This window comes from Ovis aries, chromosome 25 (genome assembly GCF_016772045.2).
Source record: "Ovis aries strain OAR_USU_Benz2616 breed Rambouillet chromosome 25, ARS-UI_Ramb_v3.0, whole genome shotgun sequence".
Lineage (NCBI taxonomy): Eukaryota > Metazoa > Chordata > Mammalia > Artiodactyla > Bovidae > Ovis > Ovis aries.
Window position 1 is genome coordinate 41,166,879 of NC_056078.1, and position 22,343 is coordinate 41,189,221.

Below are 22,343 nucleotides of genomic sequence, written 5' to 3' on the forward strand. Positions count from 1 at the left end.
TCCAGGTTCCTGCCTTGAGCTTTCTATCTTAGTGACAGTCATGCTGTGTGGCAGCTTTTGTAAAGATGGCAGCAGTTGTAAATGTTAGGGCAGTACCACTGGGCCTCACTGGCAGAGGCTGTGCAGCAAGCACCTGTCACCCCAGCTAGGCCACCACAGGGCGTGAATGACAACAGGCATCCTCCCCTGAGGCCTGCAGGCCCGTGTGTGTCCTGGGGACCTGATCAGAGAATGGAGGCGCTCAGGTTGCTGCAAGCTGGGATGTGCAAGGAAAGACCCTGCACGTGTGTGGGGTCTCCTTCCGTGGCCGCACCTTGCACGGGCCACAGGGTCAGAGGCAGCAGGGGTCGAGAGCTTCCACCCACAGAGGGCTCAGCGGGAGATGCTTTCATCCTGGGAGTTCTTTAACCACTTGCCTCCCCAGCCTGAGCTCAGCAGAGAGGTAGGGGAAGAACCAGGGGTCAGTGATGAAAGTCTTAGTGCCAGCTCCTGTTGGTGAGGGCCACCAGCTTCTAGATCCCGTGCAGTCACTGCGAACTCCACTGCTTCTGTGTCCCACAGCAGATCTGATAGTGGGTGGCGGGTGTTATTTCACCTTCTTGGAGATGAAATTGGAGCTGGTAGATATGCAATAATTTGTCCCGGTTTTGTACCCATGAGCAGCAGAGCTCAGATACGAGCACTGCTCTGTCTGACCACAGCCTTCGGCACTGTGGTCTTGCAGTTCAGAGCACCACAGCCAGGACCAGCTTCCTGGGTCTATATCCAGCTGCATCCAGCTTGGTGCTGTTACCAGCGGGAGCTTGTGTTTATCACCCACCTCAACTCTACAAATCCCAGTGATATGGATGCACAAACTGGCATGCACACAGCTCATTCAGAGAGAGGGCTTCTAATAGAAACTCAACTGCACAGGGTCATTCCCACACTGATGGAGAGACCCTCTCGGGGGAGACATGGCTTCCTTGGATGCCCTTGTCAGGCTCTGTTACCAGCATGACATTGACCGTGAACTATGTCCAGTTCTTTTCTTTATCCACTGAAATAATCACGTTTTTCTTCTCCATTTATTTCTGATGAGGAAAATCACATTAATATTTTCTATATTGAATCAGGCTTGCATTTCTGGTGTGAGCCCTAATTAATCTTGATGTGTTATGTTTTCATGGGTAGTTTGAATTCATGTGATAAGTATTGTTGGGAGTTTTAAGCATCAATATATATTTGATTTTTTAAAGAAACTTTTTGGTTTTATATTTTAAAAACTAAATTTATTTATGGTCACCCTTTTGCAATGTATGTATAAGTCTGTACCATTATGTGGTATACTTTAAAATCATACAGAACTATATGTCAATAACCTCTCAATCAATCTGTGAGATAAAAGTAATTACACACATCCACATCCACAGAAGACACCTGGCATACACATGTCATACAGTCACACATACATATATCAATGCATACTTCCATACTGGGCAGATTTCCATACAATGGTGTCATATATACACACACATCAGATACTCACACAATACTCGCATGCACACCACACACACATACCATACACAATCCACTCAGACCACATAGACACCACACACACAATCAAGCCACATACAGAAACCCACTAATACACATATGCCACAATCAGAACACCCATACCACCTGAATGCATCACAGACACACACACACAAGCACTTCTGTCTAGATTTGTGACTTGGCTCTTACCTCCTAAACAGACAAAGTGTGTGTCCCCGGCCATGGCTTCCATACACGAATTTTTCACGAGCTGGAACAGAGGGGTGGCAGGGTCAGGGAGACTGATAGCAGGGACATGGGGAAAAGACAGCCCACCTCCCCTCTCATGTTTGGCCCACACTCACCGATGTAACAAATGTTTCTGCAGAACTGAATTCCTCCGTCCCATACATTTGGTCCTTTCTTTCTACAATATCATTCAACTACGAGAGAGGAGATGGTTGTCACACAGCCAGGAGCTGAGAACACAGCAGTCTCATCTCAGGACAGAGACTCTTGCCTCCTGCCATGTTGGACTCCAAGAGCCACACCTTGGCGTCTGTCAGCAGCCCACCGTCAGAGAGTGGAAACTCCACCCACACCTCTGGTGTGTAGGTTTACACAGCACTTGCTGTTCACCTGACTACCTGTTGTCCAAATGTTTGGGCTGAGGTCGAGGGCCATTGTCTGGGCGATCTTGGGACAGCTGCCTTTGAAAGCTTTCGACAGCTGGGCTCAAACGTGGCACTTGGTTATCTGTTTTGAATTACCTGATCTCTCTCATAGTCCTTTACACCCACGCAGTAAACCTTGGCCCCCATATCCCGAGCCTGTTGAGCCTGAGAGAAAAAAAGTTTTGAGTGGAAACATCCAAATACATGGAGTACAAAACTGGTAATGGTGGACAGGACTCACTTCCTTCTTTGTGTCCTGTAATGTCCTTGGTAGCAGTGGCCCCGCAGTCAGGGTGATGATCAGGCTGGAGGTATTCCTGTCTAGAGAGGAAGCAAGGGATGGCCTGGTTAGCAAGGCACCTGGAGTGACCTGCCTCAGGCTGTCAGGCCTGCAGCTCTGCTCCTGCATCTCCTCCTCCTGGGGAGGGGCCACCCTGACCCCAGAACTGCAACCGGGGGGACTGAGCCTAGGACTTACTTGACAGGTGAGGAGCCTGAGACTGGCTCAGAGCACTTCCTAGTGACCCTCACTAGGGCAGGTGGACAGCCTTTATCCTGAATGGCAACTGCAGCTACTTCCCTGGCAAGGACAAGCCTCCCAGCTGAGCTCAGGGAGGAGCAGCCAGACTGACTGCCAGAGGCTTGGGCAGCGGCCCCGCCCAGCTCCCTGCCTTTCCCAGCCGCCTGTGCTTCCTTCCTGATGAGTTTGCAGCCCTGTAGTCTACATGCCGATGGTTCTGGGCCGAGCACAGCCTTTCCCACTGTTGGAAACACCGACACAGGACGAGAGTCACCCACAGGGGAGAGGCTGAAGGGAACGGGCAGAGCCAGGACCGTGGTGGACAGAGTGTGGGCAGGCAGGGGGCACCAAGGCCTCTGCTCCCCAAACTGAACTCTATTTACTCACTCACTGTCCCTGGAATTTCTCTTCTTTCTCATGCAGCCCAACTGTAGGTCAAGCACTTGATATCTAGTAAGAACCAGGAATGTACTGCATGACCCCATGTGGTTCTCAGGAACATCCCTGGGGGAGCTTTCCCTCCTCACTGCGGGGAGGAGGAACCTGCAGCACGGGGAGGGCAAGGAGCTCGCTCCAAGAGTCAGCACTAGGGGCTGGCCGAGGAGGGTCTGCACCAGCCCTCGCTGAGGCCTGGGCCTGGCTCTGTTCCCCATGAGCACAGTGATGTCAGCGGGCAACTTACTTCCTGAGGTAGCTTGTTGAATCTGTTTATTTGCCTGCAACAAATTGAAAGAATGTTGGCGGATGAACCAATAATAGGCTTAAGAACTTGACAAAGCAGAATAAATTTTCAGAGCTGTCTTGTACCTTTTTCAATCCTTCCTGCATGTTTGTGGCTCCTGTAGGCACTATATCCTGAAGTCTTTTAAGACCATCACGTATTTTTGTTCTAAAAACATATCAGAAAAGAGGGTAGAGGGGGAATAAGGGTTGATGGCTATAAACAGCCCCAGCTGTCCTGCACCAGTCCTGCCTGGACCAGAGAGGATACAAGTGGTCCTGTCCTGACCCTTCTGCCCGTGTCTTTGATGCTGACAGGACTAACCCTAATACTTCTTTGTCCCCTACTCAGTGAGTGTGGATGCTGCTGCTTTGCTGGTCCCATGAATATGGCTGCCTTTTAACATGCTCATCCCTGTCTCAGGCATCCAAATCTCAGAGACTCAGCAAGGACCCTGCTTTGACTATCCACGGTGAAGGGGGACACCTACGGATCTGGCACCCCCATCATGACTGGCCATACTGCTGGCACCTAAGGGGTCCCTAGTAAGGTCATTCCAACAGGGAAGGCTGAGTTTGGGGAACTCACTTTGCTGATACTCCTGCCCTGTCCCTTCCTCCCCTGCCGCAGACCCCTGTAGTGGACTTGGTCCCTCCAAGCCACTTCCCTCACTGGATCAATGCTAAGGGAAATAGTCAAGCTGCTCCGTTAGAATCTAGGGCTCCTGGGCTTCATGTGCTCCTGAAGAAATAGACCATGAATGAGGAAGAGGCCTGAGGAGTGTCCATGCGGGCTGAAGAGCAGTGACCCCAGGCTGCCACAGGGATCTCTGTTGGCTTCTGTTAATGCAGGTTACAGGGGATGGGACTGGGACATGCCAGGGGGTGGGGCTTAGGTTCAGGTTTATCCTGTGTGATGAACCTGTCACAGTAAGTCTGAGAGAACATGGCACCTGAAGGCTGGCTCTTGCCTCAAGCAGAAGGGATTCTGCCATGAGCTGAAATCTGAGAGCCCCTGGTCCTGCCCTGCCTGACCCAGCATGGGAACTGAGGAGGCCTGGGACCAGGGCCAGTGGAGGCCAAACCAGGCCCTGCCCGCCCCACTCTTCCTGTCACTTCTGGGAGGATTTCTGTTTCGTTGATAACACCTGCAAATATGCTGGAACTCTCATCCACCAGCCTTTTTCTTAGACTACCCTCCCCACCACCTACTCAGTCTCGACTCCCAGCTCCATGCATGGAGAGGACACTAGCCTGCTTATGTCCCCACGAAGCCCTTACCTTCTTAAAACTCCATCACCCTTTTCCCGTCCCCTCATCCCCACTCCTCTTCTGACGCTTTCTCTTGAGAAAGACAGCCTCACGTCCACTCTCCAGAGAGGACTGGGAGCCCCTTAGAAGTCTCCCCCACAGGTCACTTTGTTCAGACTGAATCCTCTGCCTAAAGGAGTCAGCGGTCCTCCTCTCCCCCACGGGCAGCTCCTCTACCAGAGGCCCCTGTCTCTCTTCTTGCTACTTGCCTGACAACTCCCCACTCACTTGCTGCTTGCACCTCACACTCACTCAGGTCTCTCTCTCCAAAATGCAGACCACAGGGACACACAAAACTCACTGGGCAGGAAGCCCCGGTCCCCGCTTCTCCCAGGAGCCAGACCTGGGGAGTGCTGTCTCCGCGCACTGGCAGCCCCACACTCTCTGGGTTTCAGTCATTCGCATCATGAGCATCTTGAGCTCCTGGATACTCATGAGCTCCCTATCTTCCACCTCAGGCCTTCGGGCACACCTAGGATGCTGCTGTGTCATGCTGCCCTCCTGACCCCAGCCCAGTCTGGTATTCAGAACCATACTCATGGGCTCCCTTGTCTCAGAGCCACCAAGGCATCAGTCCACTGAAGCTCCAGCACTTCATCACACCCACCCCTGCCCCTGGTCTGATTCTGCTCCCCACTTCCTGCACTGGCCCAGAGCAGAGACTGACACAGAGCAGGAGCCAACACAGGCCAGTGTTCATGAAGGGCCCACGCACCTGCTCCTCCAGGTCCCAGGGGTCCTCACAGTGAACCAGTTCTAAGACATGAGAAGAGGGCTGGGAGGACAGGACAGGTGGAGGGCTGGGCTTAGAGGAGGTGGAGGCATCTAGTAGGATGTGATCTCTCAGTGCCAGCTCAGCCAGAGGCCAGTGGGGGCCAGGGAGCCAGGACTGGGGGTCAGAGTGGACACTGACAGTCCAGGATGGCCTAGTCTGCACCTAATGGGTCCTTATGATGTCTCAGGGAACCCTCAGTTCCCTGGTTTTTCCTGTGACCCCTCCACCATGCCTACCTTGGGGGATTAAAACAGCACTTGCCTGTCTGAAGTGAGCTTCATGACGATGTTGCCCTGTGTGGAGTACGTGATGAAGGACATCCGCAGGTCAGGGCTGGAGAAGAATTATGCAAATGAAGCCAATGAGGAGCCAGGAAGGGGGTGCTTGCCAGTTTCTCTGCTCCCATTCCAACTCTTTTGCTTTGGGGTTATTTCCTGAACCATGGAGGTTCCTATAACTTAGTGAAGGATTCTGAGGCCTGTGGGGCCTTCTTGCTCCATCCCTATACTCCCACCCCCACTCCAAATCTCCTTCTGTCTCTCTCTTTCTCTCACACAGGCACCAGAAGACAGACACCCATCCACTTTTGCATGGTTCTCTCAACTGGCCTCTTTTCTTCTATAATAGTCTTTGTAACTTCACTCCTTTTCCCTCCTTGCCCACCTTGCCCATGTCCTCTTCATATCAAAGAAATTCAGTTCAGTTCAGTTCAGTTCAGTCGCTCAGTCGTGTCCAACTCTTTGCGACCCCATGAACCGCAGCACACCAGGCCTCCCTGTCCATCACCATCTCCCAGAGTCCACCCAAAACCATGTCCATTGAGTTGGTGATGCCATCCAACCATCTCATCCTCTGTCCTCCCCTTCTCCTCCTGCCCTCAATCTTTCCCAGCATCAGGGTCTTTTCAAATGAGTCAGCTCTCCACATGAGGTGGCCAAAGTATTGGAGTTTCAGCTTCAACATCAGTCCCTCCAATGAACACCCAGGACTGACCTCCTTTAGGATGGACTGGTTGGATCTCCTTGCAGTCCAAGGGACTCTCAAGAGTCTTCTCCAACACCACAGTTCAAAAGCATCAATTCTTTGGTGTTCAGCTTTCTTTATAGTCCAACCCTCTCATCCATACATGACTACTGGAAAACCATAGCCTTGACTATGGGACCTTTGTTGGCAAAGTAATGTCTCTGCTTTTTAATATGCTGTCTAGGTTGGTCATAGCTTTTCTTCCGAAGAGCAAGTGTCTTTTAATTTCATGGCTGCAATCAACATCTGCAGTGTTTTTGGAGCCCAGAAAAGTAAAGTCAGCCACTGTTTCCACTGTTTCCCCATCTATTTCCCATGAAGTGATGGGACTGGATGCCATGATCTTAGTTTTCTGAACGTTGAGCTTTAAGTCAACTTTTTCACTCTCCTCTTTCACTTTCATCAAGAGGCTTTTTAGTTCCTCTTCACTTTCTGTCATAAGGGTGGTGTCATCTGCATATCTGAGGTTATTGATATTTCTCCCGGAAATCTTGATTCCAGCTTGTGCTTCTTCCAGCCCAGTGTTTCTCATGATGTACTCTGCATATAAGTTAAATAAGCAGGGTGACAATATACAGCCTTGACGTACTCCTTTTCCTATTTGGAACCAGTCTGTTGTTCCATGTCCAGTTCTAACTGTTGCTTCCTGACCTGCATACAGGTTTCTCAAGAGGCAGGGCAGGTGGTCTGGTATTCCCATTTCCTTCAGAATTTTCCATAGTGTATTGTGATCCACACAGTCAAAGGCTTTGGCATAGTCAATAAAGCAGAAATAGATGTTTTTTCTGGAACTCTCTTGCATTTTCCATGATCCAGCGGATGTTGGCAATTTGATCTCTGGTTCCTCTGCCTTTTCAAAGAAATTATTCTACCTCATTTCAGCCTTTCAGACATCTCTGCCTTCTCCCTCCTTCCACTGTCTTGTGGTCCATTGACCCACATTATTTTAATTTTAGTTGCTACCATAGGTCCCTAGCTATGCTCCTTGCTGCTCTTGGTTTTTGTTACAAATTATTTTAACAACTGTTAGCAGACTTTTGTACCTGGAGGACATCATGCATCATATTAGACACTTGCTCAAGAATCAGCTTATAGCTCCCAAATGCTCAGAGCAGGAATTTTAAGCCCCTTGGCTTGGCATTATGAGCCTTAAAGGTTTTGGCCCCATGCTGTCCTGTCCCACCTTTCAACCTTCCCCATAGTTAACCGTACTCTCTAGTCAAACAGACCACTCATTTGACAAGAAATCTGCTATTTGCTCACGTTACCCTATCTTTCCCCATTCTTCAAATCTAGTCCAAAATTTCAGATCCCCTCGGAAGTCACACTTGACTCTCAGAAAAGAATACATGCTTTTTCCTTAAAGTTGAAAGTAATTCCTTTGCACTTTTCTTTTAACCCTTGGCACCATTTAACTTGGTGTTTGGTTACTGGTTTGCCTGTTTCTTAATCTGTGAGGTCCTCAAGGGCAGACTGTGTGCCTCACAATGTGGCCTGACTCACAGGCAGGAGCCAAGAAATCTGTTAAGACCTGACAGAACCAGAGTGATGTGTCCTTTCTGCTTCAGAACAGCCCCGCTCCAGACTCTGTGCTCCTGAACAAAGGGACTTCTATGGCCACCAAATCTAGAGAGCTATGTGCCCAGCCCGGGAGAGGAAAACCCCAGCCGTACTTTGTGTACTTTGTCGTTATTTCATCCACTAATTGGCAAATGTCCTCCCAAATATCTTTTGCCTTCTGTGACCTGAAAACAAAGAAGATCTGAGTCAGAGACATGGGGAGCATCCATCCAGTGGGTGGAGTTTCTGCCTCCCCAGATTCCAGGAGAAACTTGAGCAAATCCTTCCCATCCCAGGCAGTGCAAGGCTGCCACACTACCTCAGCGACCTCAGTGGGTCACCCGAGTGGTGACTTTCATCGCTTTGAGTGCTGGGGAGGGTGACCAGCCAGACCCACGTGCGGGGGGGAGGGGCGGTGAGGAACTTCGGGTGGCAAACCAGGAGGGCCGATCATTTTACTTAAGGCTTTAAGACAAGGGACTAAGGAAAGATGCATTGAAAAGTTCTGCTATGTTGGCGCTCATGTCCCTCACTTATGGGCATCCAACAGGCACCACGGCCTCAGGCCAGGGAGGGTGCTATAGCATTTTATTTCCATTTCTTCTCATCAGCTTTAAAGCTGAGCCACTCGACACTGAAGGCCTTTTCTGGGACCACTGTCTGGGGAGGGGCTGAACATGGCCTGGGACACTGCTGTCCTGGCATCATGATACCCCACCAGCAGGGAAAGCCGCAGGCCCTTCCTGGCTCTTCTTTCAGTTGCTCCCTTTGTCTTTAACTTTAGTGCCAGGATGGAGACTGAGGACGCTTAAGACAGTGGGGCCTGAGGAATGTGCTGTGCTTGCAGATAAGCCTGGCCTATTCCACTGTAGCCATACTCTAGACTTACATCTCACTGACCCTCAGCTCCTTTCCCCATTTGTAGAATTCAGGATTCAGTCCTATTACTCTCACCAGCCTCTGGGCTGCTTTATCCAATGTCTAGGCGCCTGCCCTCTTTCCAGTTGATTATAAATGCAAATACATTCCCTACTCTACCTCCATATGTTTTAAAGATAGCAGATGTGCATTAAAAGAATTTGGGGACTGTAAAGTGCTTCAGTGATATTGAGAGTCATATCACTGTTACTACTGAGGATAAAATTTATCCTCAGCCCTGGGCTTCCTTGATAGCTCAGATGGTAAAGAATCTACCTGCAATGCAGGAGACCTAAGTTCAATCCCTGGGTCAGGAATATCCCCTGAAGAAGGGAATGGCAATTCACTCTATTATTCTTGCCTAGAGGATTTGATGGACAGAGAAGCCTAGCAGACTACAGTCTATGGAGTCGCAAAGAGTTGAACATGACTGAGTGATGTGCACACACCTACACACACATCATCAGTCCCACAGAGGTGTTGAAAATGGAACCAAGGCAATCTCTCCAGTCTGAGGACCTGCCCCTCCCTTTCCTTCCTTGATTGCCAGAAGATACTTAATAAGAGGCCCATGTTTCCTAAGGTTGTAGGCAGACAGACCAAACTGTTCAGAAAGTGCACACAAGCATTCACATGGGTGTCCAAGTTGTCAAAAAAGCAGCAAAACATTTAGAACCTACAAATCAAAGGACTTGTAAGCAGTGACACCATGAGAATGCTTAACAGATGACACGTCAATCTCTCTGGAGGCAGTAGAAATAGCAGTCACTGGGGTAAATAAAAAAACAGAAACCAAACAAACCCAGAAATCACAGTGAGTTTCTCCCAAATGCTGAGAAGATAACACTTGGCAATCAGCTGCCCCTCCAGCTGATTAAGGGACATGCAGATCACAGATCCAGCTCAAGCTGATGGAGAGACTGACAGCCATCCAGAAACCCTATGGTGTTTTACTTTCTATAATATAAATGTCCCTGGGGACAAAGGCCCAGGACACTCCTAACTCAGGAACAAGGAGGACACAGAGGTCTGCTCCTTGGGTCTAATCAAGACTGTTCTTGTCTCATCGGTGGCCCTGCCACTGCCATGAAGTGGTCCGGTAGACAGAGGTTCCCTGAAGAGCCAGGTAGGAGAGCCACTCACGCGTCCACTACGAAGTACAGGTCAAAGGCGCCCTCACAGGATTTCAGCTTCTCCCAGCTGCTTCCGTGATGTCTGGAGCCCAGGTGGAAGCTTCTCGAGTTTGGGGGGTGATGCAGGAATCTCCCTTGGCTAAGCGGTAGCGGCCGCAGCCCGAGGATCAGAAAGAGCATGGAGCCCAGCATCCCGGGCCCGACATTCCCCATTTTCTTTGGCACCCGCCGTGGTCCCACTGGCCCCGGGCCATCAGGCCATCGCAGGCCGCGGCATCTGCTGCCTCCGCCGGTTCCCAGGGGCCCCACGCCTCCAGCCCTTTCACCGAGGTGTGCTGGAGCTGCAGGCCCCCCTGATGTCTGCCCTGAGTGCAGAAGAGGCAAGAGGCTGGCCCCGGGGGGTGGTCCCACTCTCTGCACAGTCCTCCTCTGCCCCAAGGAGGCAGAGTTTGCTGTGATGCCCCTTATGAGGGGCAGGATGGTCGGCATGGCGACTTTGTGACCCGCAGGCCTGCTCAGTGTCCGGCCTACTGACAATCCCAGTAGGGAAGCATGGGGGGAAAGATGAAGCTTCTATTTGTTCTTCATCCCAGACATCCTCAGGAGGCATAATCCCTTCAGAAAGCCTGCCTTTTTGTCAACTGAAAGAAGGCAGCTGAGGTGATTTCTATAAGGACATCACTGATGGATCAAAAATTGACAGCCAAGAGTGCTGCGGTGGTCACTTGTGTTACCCAGTGGATGGACAGAAGGATCTAGAAGGGAAAGAAGGCCTGCAAGGATGTCAAAGTTCTTTGTGAATGTGGGACATTTTCAGTTACCTTCTTCTGTGTAGCAAGTCACCCCAAACTGAGTCACATAAACGAGAACTATTTTATTATGCTTTTAGGTTCTGGGACCAGAAATCAGAGAAGGTTGAGTGGCAATAGCTTCTCTCTGTTCTATGTGGGCATACACAAGTCTAAATAAAAAATGATTAAAAAGCTAAGAATGTGAATTTAAAGCTTTTTGGAAATACCTTAACCAATTTATTTTGTTCATTTTTATGTGCACAAAGGAAGAGTTAAATATGTTAAAAATCCTTCTCTAATAAGTCGAGATCTTTCAACATGCAAAATAAACATTAGAAGTGATCAAAAGCATTTTTGGAGTGGTATTTAAAATAATGGAGTATCTGAAATAAATGGTGTTTTGGAATTGAGGAAATCTGGTATACTTCTCCCTATTAGATTTCCCTAGCTTCACATCCCTCATGACACTTGATATTTCATATTTTATATATTTTCTGATCAATTTAGCATCCCTTTGTGGTCATTTGTATTTCCCTCATTATGATGTGATTGGTCTTTTTGAGATTTAGTCTCCTGTCTGAAGGAGGTAACAGGTGCCAGAGCCTTTTCCAATTAGTTCTTGAAAGACTATGTGCTTGGTAAGCCTGGAATGTGAACCTACATGTGATCAGCAGCCTTTTACAGAGAATATTCATGTGTAGGACCCCATGTCTTAGTACCTAGAGTTGAAAGTGCCAGCCATGATTTTTCTTACAGCCCTGTCCTCATCGGACACCACTTGACGCTTCTGAGAGAGGACTTCGATCAGAAAAGTGACTACACAGGATCCTCCCCACCCTGCTGCAGGCACCTTCTCAAGGCAGAGATGGCTTCCTGGTCAAGTTTCAGATCTCAGAGAGACACCATCCCTACTGAGCACCTAGTGTTATGTTAGTTGTGAGAATGCATTTTGTGTGGCTGCCTTTTGTTAGCCTGTTCCTATTGTGATGCTGAGCTTGACCTGTTTCCAACTATTTTCTTCCTTTTTGAGGTAATCATGTTTCCTTTCTCCATTTTGCCAATGTGGTAAATTATATCGATACTGCAAACCTGAATTAGACTTGCATTTATGGGGTGAACCCTAGTTAGTCTTGATGTATTGACCTTTTTGTACTTTATTGGATTTCATTTGCTAGTGTTATGTTCAGCGTTTAAAATATATATTTTCTTATTTTTTAGTTTTAATTTTGAGCTTTGAAAAAAGTAATTACTCTAGCTTCATCCCAGCTCTAGTTATAAACTGGTAGATCTGGAAAGGACTGTGAGTACAGTTTAGCCCAAATTCAGCATAATGATGAGAAATTCAGGCTGGGAGAGGTGAATGATCAGTTCAGGGTCACTCAGTACAGTGATGTGTCTGCCTTTGTCTCTCTTCAAGGAACATTGGCCAACACTAATCTTAGATGTCAATGGCATCCCCTTTGAGGAATCAGTTTTGAAATGATATTAGGAGAGATTCAGATGCTGACGGTGGCACAGTTTGGATGTCCTTTCAGGATGACAAAGCACATGAGACCTAAAGACATGTATTTCGGTGTCCTATATTTCCTTAGGAGCTGTTAGAAGTGCAAGGAAGTTAGACAAAGAATCTGACTTTTTCATAGAGTAAATAAATACTCAGAAGTTAGAGTTAAGGTAGGAAAGGATGCTTTAACTCTCAACATGCCCTCATTTGGAGTTTGGGTCACATGCTGCTGCTGCTGCTAAGTCGCTCCAGTCGTGTCTGACTCTGTGTGACCCCATAGATGGCAGCCCACCAGGCTCCACCGTCCCTGGGATTCTCCAGGCAAGAACACTGAAGTGGGTTGCCATTCCCTTCTCCAATGCATGAAAGTGAAAAGTGAAAGTGAAGTCGCTCAGTCATGTCTGACCCTCAGCGACCCCATGGACTGCAGCCTTCCAGGCTCCTCCATCCATGGGATTTTCCAGGCAAGAGTACTGGAGTGGGGTGCCGTTGCCTTCTCCGTGGGTCACATGGTTGGTTTGCTATTCATCACTGGGGGCTCTGGGAGGGTAACACGGCCAGTGCAACCAAAGCAGGCTTTGGGGACACACACTTGAGTTTCAATCCCAGTTGCGCCTCCTCCTTGCAGGATGCTTAGTAAGGCAGGATCTGGGCCCTCCTCATCGTTGGAGGAGGATGATGACCCTTCATGTATATGGAAGATGGAAGGAGGTGAAATATGCAAAACACATGTCACAAACACTTGTTGTCAAGTTAGTGAGCAGGGCAGGTAGTTGTGATGCCTCTTACAGGTGGGGCAGGAGGCAGGGCAACAGGAAGAAGCTGAGTTGAACCTAAATGATGTCCCCGTGAGGAAGGAGCAGAGCTGCCCACTCCTCAGGTCCTCCTGCGCTCAGGACACATATTTCTTAGTGATAAAAACTCAGAAGACTCAGTGGAGTGTGGTCCAGCAAACGTCTCACAAACTGAAGAAATGCTTCAAGATGGGTGTGCTAGCTTCAAGAACTTGCTTGTGGAGTTGATCAGGGAAAGGCAGGGATGAATGCAATGCCATCTTTAAAACAATCTTGACAGAGATTGCATTGAAGGCACAGACGGCATTAGGGAGTCTGGACAATTTACCAATATTGATTAGTCTGATCCATGAACATAAATCATCTTTCCATTTATTTATGCCTTCTGCAGTTTCTGTTATCAATGTCTTATAATCTTAATATACAGATCTTTCGTCTATCAGTTAAATTTATCTTTAATTATTTTATTGATACTATTGTATATGGGATTGCTGTCTTTATTTTTTTCAGATCCTTCCTTGTTACTTCATAGAAATGCTAGTAATTTTTCTATGATCTTTTTATTCTGCAACTGTACTGAATTTGTTGATCATGTCTAATGTTATTTTGTGGAGTCTCTAAGATTTTCTGGCTCAGTGGTAAGGAATCTGCCAGCAATACAGGAGATCTGGGTTCGATCAACATCAAGGTTGATGTTAATTGGTGAACTGTCATATATGGACTTTTTTGTGGAGGTGTGGTCCTTCTGTACATCTGTTGAAACTTTTTATCAGTAATGGATGTTGAATACATTTAAATGCATTTTCTGCATCTGCTGACATGGACATACAACTCTCTTCTTTCAATCTCTTAATGTGACATCACATGTATTGTTTGGTGTGTATTGAACCATATTTCCCTTCTACTAACTTTGTGCTCATTTAGTTCCTTAGGCTGAACTGCTTCTTTTTCCTTAAAATAATAATTTACTTCTATAAATGTCATCCTTAGAAATGTTTTTGAGGCATACCACATGATTTTTGTTTATATATTGTCTTTACTTTTTTATTTTTCAAGGTATTTGTCTATTTTTGTTTTGAAAAAGTCTCCTCTGATCCATTGGTTACAGATGTGTGTGGTATGTAATTTTCATGTGTTTGAGAATTTTTCAGCTTTCCTCATGATATTCATTTCTAGTTTCATACCACTGTGTTTGGAAAAAATACATGCCATGATTTTGATCTCCTTAAATTTATCAAGAATTACCTGGAGCCTAAAATATGATCTACTTTAGAAAATGGCCCATAGGTGCTTAAGAAAATTGTGTAGTCTGCTGCTATTGGATGAAATATAATGTACATGGCTTTTAGGTCTGGTTTTGTTCAAATCGGCTGCTTCCTTATCAATTCTCTATCTGGATGATTTTTCCATTGTTTAGAGTGGATGTTAAAATCTCCAACTTTTACTGTATTATTTATTTCTCTTTGCGTGCATGCTGGGTCACTTCTGTCGTGTCCGACTCTTTGCGACCCTATGGACTGTAGCCTACAGGCTCCTGTGTCCATGGGATTCCCCAGGCGAGAATACTGGAGTAGATTGCCACGCCCTCCTCCAGGGGATCTTCCCGGCCCAGGGACTAAACCTGGAGCTTCTGCATCGCAGGCGGATACTTCACCGCTAAGCCGCTGGGGAAGCCCTTATTTCTCCATGTGTTCGGCTAATAACTGCTTTATATACTTAGATGCTCTGATGCTGGGTGCATAAACGCGTGCAACTGCTGTTTTCCTGATAGACTGGCTTTTTCTTTTTAATCATTATACAATGACCTTTTTCCCTAGAGCATTTTTAGCTTAAAGTCTACGTTCCCTGTAAGTATAAGGTATAGGTATTGACGTTGTCTTTTGCTTACCCTTTGCTAGAGTCTCTTTTCCCATTCCATCACTGTTAGCCCTTGTGTGTCTTTAAGGCTAGAGTAATTCTCTTATGGGCAGCATATTTCTGGACCTCTTTTTTTTTTTTTGGTCCATTAAGCTATTTTATGTATTTTTAATTGAATTTACTTTATGTTTCAGTAATTATTGATATGTAAGTACTTACCATTGCCATTTTGTTAAATTTTTCAACTGTTTTCTAAATCCATTTTTCTTAGCTTCTTATTGTGCTGTCTTTTGTTATTTTATAACTTTTAGTAGGGGGTATGCTAAGGTAGCAATTACTTTAAGTAAATACTCTTACTTTAGACTTTAAGCTAAAAATGCTCTAGGGAAAAAGGTCATTGTATAATGATAAAAAAAAAATGTCAATCTATCAAGAAAACAGCAATTGCACACATTTATGGAGTAACGCATGCAATTGCAATTCGGACCTCCCTGGCGGCTCAGACGGTACAGCGTCTGCCCACAGTGTAGGAGACCGGGTTCAGTCCCTGGGTTGGGAATGGCAACCCACTCCAGTATTCTTGCCTGGAGAATCCCACGGACGGAGGAGCCTGATAGGCTACAGCCCACAGGGTCACAAAGAGTCGGACACGACTGAGTGACTTCCCTTTCACTTTCATGCTAAGATCACTCTTTCATCTTTGGTATATCTACCAGAGGTTATTTCTTTGTGGTTATCATGAAGCATACCTAAAATATCTGATATTTATAATGTCCTATTTTAAGCTGATAGCATACCTAAGTTTTTCCTTTCTTCCTTCCTCCTTCATGTTAGGTTATCAAGATGACAACTCACATACTTTATGTTTTGTGTCCAGTAAGAAGTTATTGTAGTTACAGTTGTTTGATATATTTTTTAACCTTTTAACTGGTGTTCTGAGTGAACTATGCCCTGAAAGTGGAAGTGAAGCCGCTCAGTCGTGTCCAACTCTTTGCGACCCCACAGACTATAGCCCACCAGGCTCCTCTGTCCATGGGATTTCCAGGCAACAGCACTGGGGTGGATTGCCATTTCCTTCTCCAGGGAATCTTCCCAACCCAGGGCTCGAACCCAGGTCTCCCACATTGTAGACAGACGCTTTACCGTCTGAGCCACCAGGGAAGTCCAAATTATGCACTATTATGACAATATTACAGGATCGACCATTACTGGTGAATTTTACAAACTTCCTACCTTTTCATGGTACTAATTATTATTCATTTATTTGTGCCTGATGAAATTCCTGCAGCATTTCTTATACAGCAAGTTTTCTGGTGGTGAACACTTCCAGCTTTGTTTTGTTATTTCTTTGGTATGTTTTCAATATCTCTTTCATTTCTGAAGAGTAGATTTCCTGGATACAATATTCTTCCTTGACAGTTTTATTTTCTTTCTATATTTGAATACATCATCCCTCTCTCCTGGCCTGCAAAGTTTCTATTGAGAAGTCTCTCTTGAGTGTTATGATGATGTCTTACATGTGGTGACTTTTTTTTTCTTGTTGCTTTAAAAATTGCTTGTGTCTTTGACCATAGACTATTTGACCATAGACTATTTCCTCACAATGTGATTTCCTGTAACCATTGCAGGCTCAAGCTATTTGGGATTCTTTGGGCCTCATGAATCTGGATGTATTTCTCATTCCATGTTTGGTAAGTTTTCAACCATTTTGTTTCCAATAGACTTTCTTTTCTCTCTCTCTCTTCTCATATGGGACTTCCATATTTCACTATTGTTTCTACTGATAATGTCCCAGAGTTCATTGTCACTCTTTTTAATAATTTTTTTTTCTTTTCACTCCTGTGGCAGGATAATTTCAAATGATCTACCTTTTAGTTCACTGATTCTTTCTTCTGCTTGCTTGAGTTTGTTGCTGAAATGCTTTATTATATTCTTCAATACAGTAATTCAGTTTTCAGTTGTTCTTTTGATTGTTTTCTTTGTTGAGCTTCTCATTTCGTTCATGCATCTTTCCCCTGAATTTCATGTAGTTGTCTGTCCATGTTTCTTGCATTTCACTAAACTGCTTTAAGAGGACTGAATTCTTTGTAAAGGATTTCATAGATCTCTATTTCTTTAGAGTTTTAGTCACTTCTTTTCATCATCTCATGTTTACTTGACTCTTAATGGTCCCTTACTGGTTGCACTGGGATGTGTACATTTGAGGTAGTAGCCACTTCTACTCGTCTTGGACTCTTTGGTCCAGGGTATTGATCCATCTTCATAAATATGTTGTATGATCGTCGCAATGAATTCTTGTCTACTGATAGTCCTCTGGCATGTAAGTGTGCAAGGAAGCCTGAGCGTGTCTTCAAAGGCTTCTTCAAAAGGGACCTGGAAGATTGGGAGGTCTGTCTGTTATCAGTGGAGTTGATGGGAAACTAGGAATTAACTTTATGAGAAAAAATTAAGGTACAGGAAGGGAACTCATGTTTGTGAAGGACAGAGTAGGTGGAAGGACCTTTTCTGATGGTATCTGGGAGATTACATGGGTGGTGGCCTTTGACGTTAACTTGCACGTGGTTAACAGTTTGCAGAGAATTCTCATGTATGCCAACCCTTTGTCATGGTATCCAGCGCTTAAAGTTCCAGTCATGACTTTTTCTAACATCTTTTCACTCACCACACACTTCCTGATGTCTCTGAGCTCATCATTGCCTCCTTCCCTGGTGAAGGGGGGAAGACCTTAAAGAGCTGGCCCCTGAGTCTTTACAAGTGCTGAGCATGTTGCAGCAGTTACTGTTGCCCTCTTTTTAGAAAAGACACCATTATCCACATCTTTTCAGTAAGGAAATTGAAGTACAGGGAGATTACGTAACTCATCCAGGAGATTAAGTAACAGCAAGCGAGTAATGGACAGCAGACTATTTCCATATATCAGCTATTTTGGGCTTTCTTGAAAGAGCGTATTTCGTCTAACACCCCATGCATCTCAACCCTTGGAGACAGATGGAGGTCTGTCTTGTGGGAATGGGACTCATCATGTCTACATCCACAGGATACCAGGGTGCCTTGTCCTGGTAGATGAGTACAGTTGCGTCTCATACAGAGGAGCAGTGCTCCCCAGGAAAGGAACTCTCCTGCTGATCAGAAACTAATTCCAGCTCCTTTTGACTGTAATCCAAAACACAATATATGTATTGTATTATATATATATATATATGTATGTCTAATTTGGTACAAAAGGGGCTCTTAATTTTCAGTTTTAAGTTCTTTAGATGTTGAGCTATGGGGGCGGGAGAGACATAGTACTTCTGTAGACCTCTGGGGGAGGGATCAGCGGTAGCATCCTGGACGGTGGCTGAGAGCATATCGGCGGGGGATGTTGACAACGTGAGCAGCAGACATCGAGGGGGAGGCACTCTTGACTGGGTTGAAGGCAGGTCTCTGAGCCATAGAGCATTGGCATGCAGTGAGGATTCACTAAGGCATAGTCGATGCACCTCCCCTGTGTGAAGAGTAGAAACAGAATATCAGTGAGAAGCCACTGGACTTGGGAGCAGAAGGCTGTGGTCTCCTCAGCTCAAGGAGATCAAGCTCAGTGCCCCTCAGGATTCCCAGGGCAAGCCCTCGTTGATGCTGTTCCTCTTCCTGGGTGTTGGCCTTCAGTCTGTGCTCCTATTTCTAGACTCTGTTCAGACATTGGAATCTACTCTCCCTTTTCCCATGGAGCCCTGTTTTTCTGACTTTGGATCCCCTTTGCTCTGGTCTTGAACTTGTCTGCTCCCCTGTGCACTGGGAGCCTGTGGAAGGATAAGTGCTGATTGCCACCACAGCCCCAGCATTGACCAGGCTCTCTTGGTGACTGTGTGCTCGAAGGATGAGTCCTCACCACAACCTTCAGTCTGAGCTCTGGGCCCACAGGGCAAGGGCAGACGATGGTGCCCTCAGATGGGTGATGTGCTCTTAAGGCAGCAGCACATACAGACCTTCAGTTTGGGTAGAGACTGCCATAGACCCTCTGGGACGGCATAATCTGCAGTATCAGTTGCTTCTAGCTTTGCCATCACCTCTCACTAGTCTCCTGCTAAGGGTCCTGGATGTGACAAGGAGGGTAGCCTCAGCACACTGACCAGCTGACACCAACTCTAGGCTGCTGAGGATGAAGGCAATCAGATTAAAATCTTTCTTGGAACAATTTAGGCTATCATTTCTAAGTTATCACACAACCTAGAGATAATTGGCTATTATCTCTCTTTGGAGTATCCTTCCTTCCCGGGTTTTCCTAGCGAGCTCCTAATCACTTTTTAAGAATCACCCTAAGCCCTACCTTTTCCATGAATCCCTGTAACTATCCCCTTAACTTCATTTCCAGCAAATACTTCCAACTATTCCCACTCAGTCCATCTTATAAACCCTGCATGTTTCTTTTCCAGCAAGATGTCTGATCTCCAAGATTCCTTCATTACTTGTCTGTCCCTGGAGTGTTGTGACAACGGGGGAGTGGGCGAGGTTGAGCTCCTGACATCTGACCTGGGTGGCCCACAGGCTGACGAGAGGCCTGTCACAGTGACCGCTGGACCACACGGTCCAGTTCAGCAAAATACTGGCCCACGATGTGAACCAGTTTCCTGCGGAATAAATCCCCCCTCATTACTTGTCTTCTTGTTTGCACTTATTTTAAGCCACAGGTTTGAGACCATTATGTCTTTAGCACAAACTGGGCCTTCGCAGGGAGCCTTCTGAAGTATACTGGAAGGCTGAGGCTCATAAGTCCATCCTTACTTTGTCCATCCTCCTTGTTACTCATCACCCTCAAAGCAGTAATTGATTAAGCATGTGGGGGAGGTACAGTAAGAGCCAGAGAAGGGTGGGTCCTTATTGTCCTCAACTTCTTCCCAAGCAGCAGCAGGGTCTGTGAGGATACTGAGAGGAGACCACCTGTGCTAGCCATTGTGTGAGGAAGAAGAGGTGACAGCTTGGACTTCAAGGGTCCAGGGGACTTGCTAACTGCTGGCCACTCCACCTCCCCCCATGGTTTCCACTGAGCACAATGCCAGGGCTCCATCTCCTGGTTACCACCTCCTTCCAGACATGGTCCAACTCAGACCATGATTTTTCCATTTCCTTCACTTTTAAGATTCTCTTCCTTCATTCCCACGAGCCCCACATTCTTTTTCACGCTAGGCGCTTTCACACACCATATCTTGCTTTATTTCTTAGGAAAAAGCCCTACAGGAATATAGGCTGAGATACCACAAATCAGAATATAATGCCTGGTGATGGAAGACTTTTCTGGGGTGGGAGCTAAGTTGGTTCCCTTTCCCACTGTGAGGAGGGAGGGTACGACAAGGTGGGAACCCAGAGGGCAAGTTCTTCTCCAGAATGGGAGGCAGGGAGTGGATCCCTTTCTCCAAGCACTGAGAGGACATGGGCGTCAGTGAGCGTGGGAGATTTTAGACATGCTGCTGTTCTCCTGGAGTTTGTGTGAGCTAGAATGGGGAGCCAGAGTCACCCCTGCCTATAAGGATACCACGGTGGTAACTGCTACCAGATGTAACGTTTGCTAGGTAGCCATGGATCAGATTTGTCAATAGAACTCCAGGACCTCTGGACTTTGGATTATTCAGACTCACCTGAATCCTCCCTTGTCCTCACCAAAAATAGACCTAACATTCTTCATAAGTGCATTATTGTTGGTTTGGCGGTATTTTATTATTTTACCCCTGTTTTGAGATATAAATGGTAGGTCTCGGAGCATTTAAGAAGCTAAGTTTGCAGACTTAGTAGCAGGTCGAAGTCAGTAACTCCAGAAAAGGCTGCAGGGATCTTTCTTCATCCCTGCACAGTGCCCTGCAAAGCAGAGATCTGTGCCTTATTTCATGAGATCCCCAATGCCTATGCATGCCAGAGAAATGGACGAAAGCATCTACAAAGAAACACAATGACTGGACGTGTCCATTCATTCATTCACTACCAGAGGACTCAGTGCGTGTGTGGACCACACGCGGTCTAGACTTGGTGCTCCTGTGATGCTCTGACCTGCTGGTGCTCATTTGTCCCCCACACACCACAGGGTGACACTGGTAACCGGGGAATATCTTGACCATGGGATTGATGAAGACAGTACTCAATTTCCAGCCTTTCGATTCTCCAAGCCTAACAGCCCCAGGGCAGAAGCACCGAACGTTTCCTCTGTTGGGAAGGACTTTGGATTTTCACTTCACCAACTCCTTTTTATCAATTATTTCTCAGCTTGTGACATGTCACCGTGTCACAGATTCTGAACTGGCCAAGCAGGCGCTCACTGATACATTCATGACTTTCAAGTCTCCAGAGAGCTATCGAGAGATAAGTGGAGAATGGGGCTTCTGTGAAAGCAAGGCTGGGCCTGAGGGCTCTATTCTGATCCATAGCCAGGGGCCCAGCTGCACTGGCGCCTCCGTCCCCAGAAGTGTCTCTGGCAGGCGTGAGCATGCGTCAGCTCCGTCCCCGACAGTGTCCAGAGGCTTCCAGCCTGTCCAGAGCTTCTAACACCCACCTGACCAGCCATCTGAGCCAGTGTTTACCTGACTCAGTGAATCCAGTCAGTGCAGCCTAACTGCAGACCCTGGAACCAGAACCTCCTCCAGACCCCTGGCCCGGTCTGTACAAAAGGTCTGTGCATGAGAACACCCAAAATACGATGCCCAGGTGCTGCCCAGGTGAACCAGGAGCAGTACCTCTTTGAAACTGGAGGCCTGAGGAGGGCAGATCTCTGGTGGCGTGGGAGTAACCATCATGAGACCATGAATGCTGAACTGAAAGGGGGCAGAGCAGTGAGAATGGCCAGGCTCAGAATTCAAGTTCAGCTTTGTTCCTCCCAGCCTCTGTGACCTGGGTCACGTCACTCAACCTCTGTGTGGGTCAGTTTCCCCTTGGTAAAGCTGGGATAATGGTACTGGCACAGTTACTGGGAGAATTAAAGCACTGAAAACATTATTGGTCTAGCAACTGACCCACAGAAAGGATGCACTATTATTATTCATCATTATTGGTAAATTCCAAGGATGACAACCGAAACAATTTGGCTTCTCCCAATTGTCACAGACACTGACGCAAGGAAGGCATCTTTACGACCTGGTAAATGCAGTCAGTGTCGGCCAGACAACATTGGGGAGGGGGTGTCACCATATCCTCCACCACTCCTGGTACCTGAGCGACCAGCCCAGGAGGGTCTCATGGGCGGGGTGCAGCCAGCAGTCCCACAGCGGTGGGTAGGGACGATGT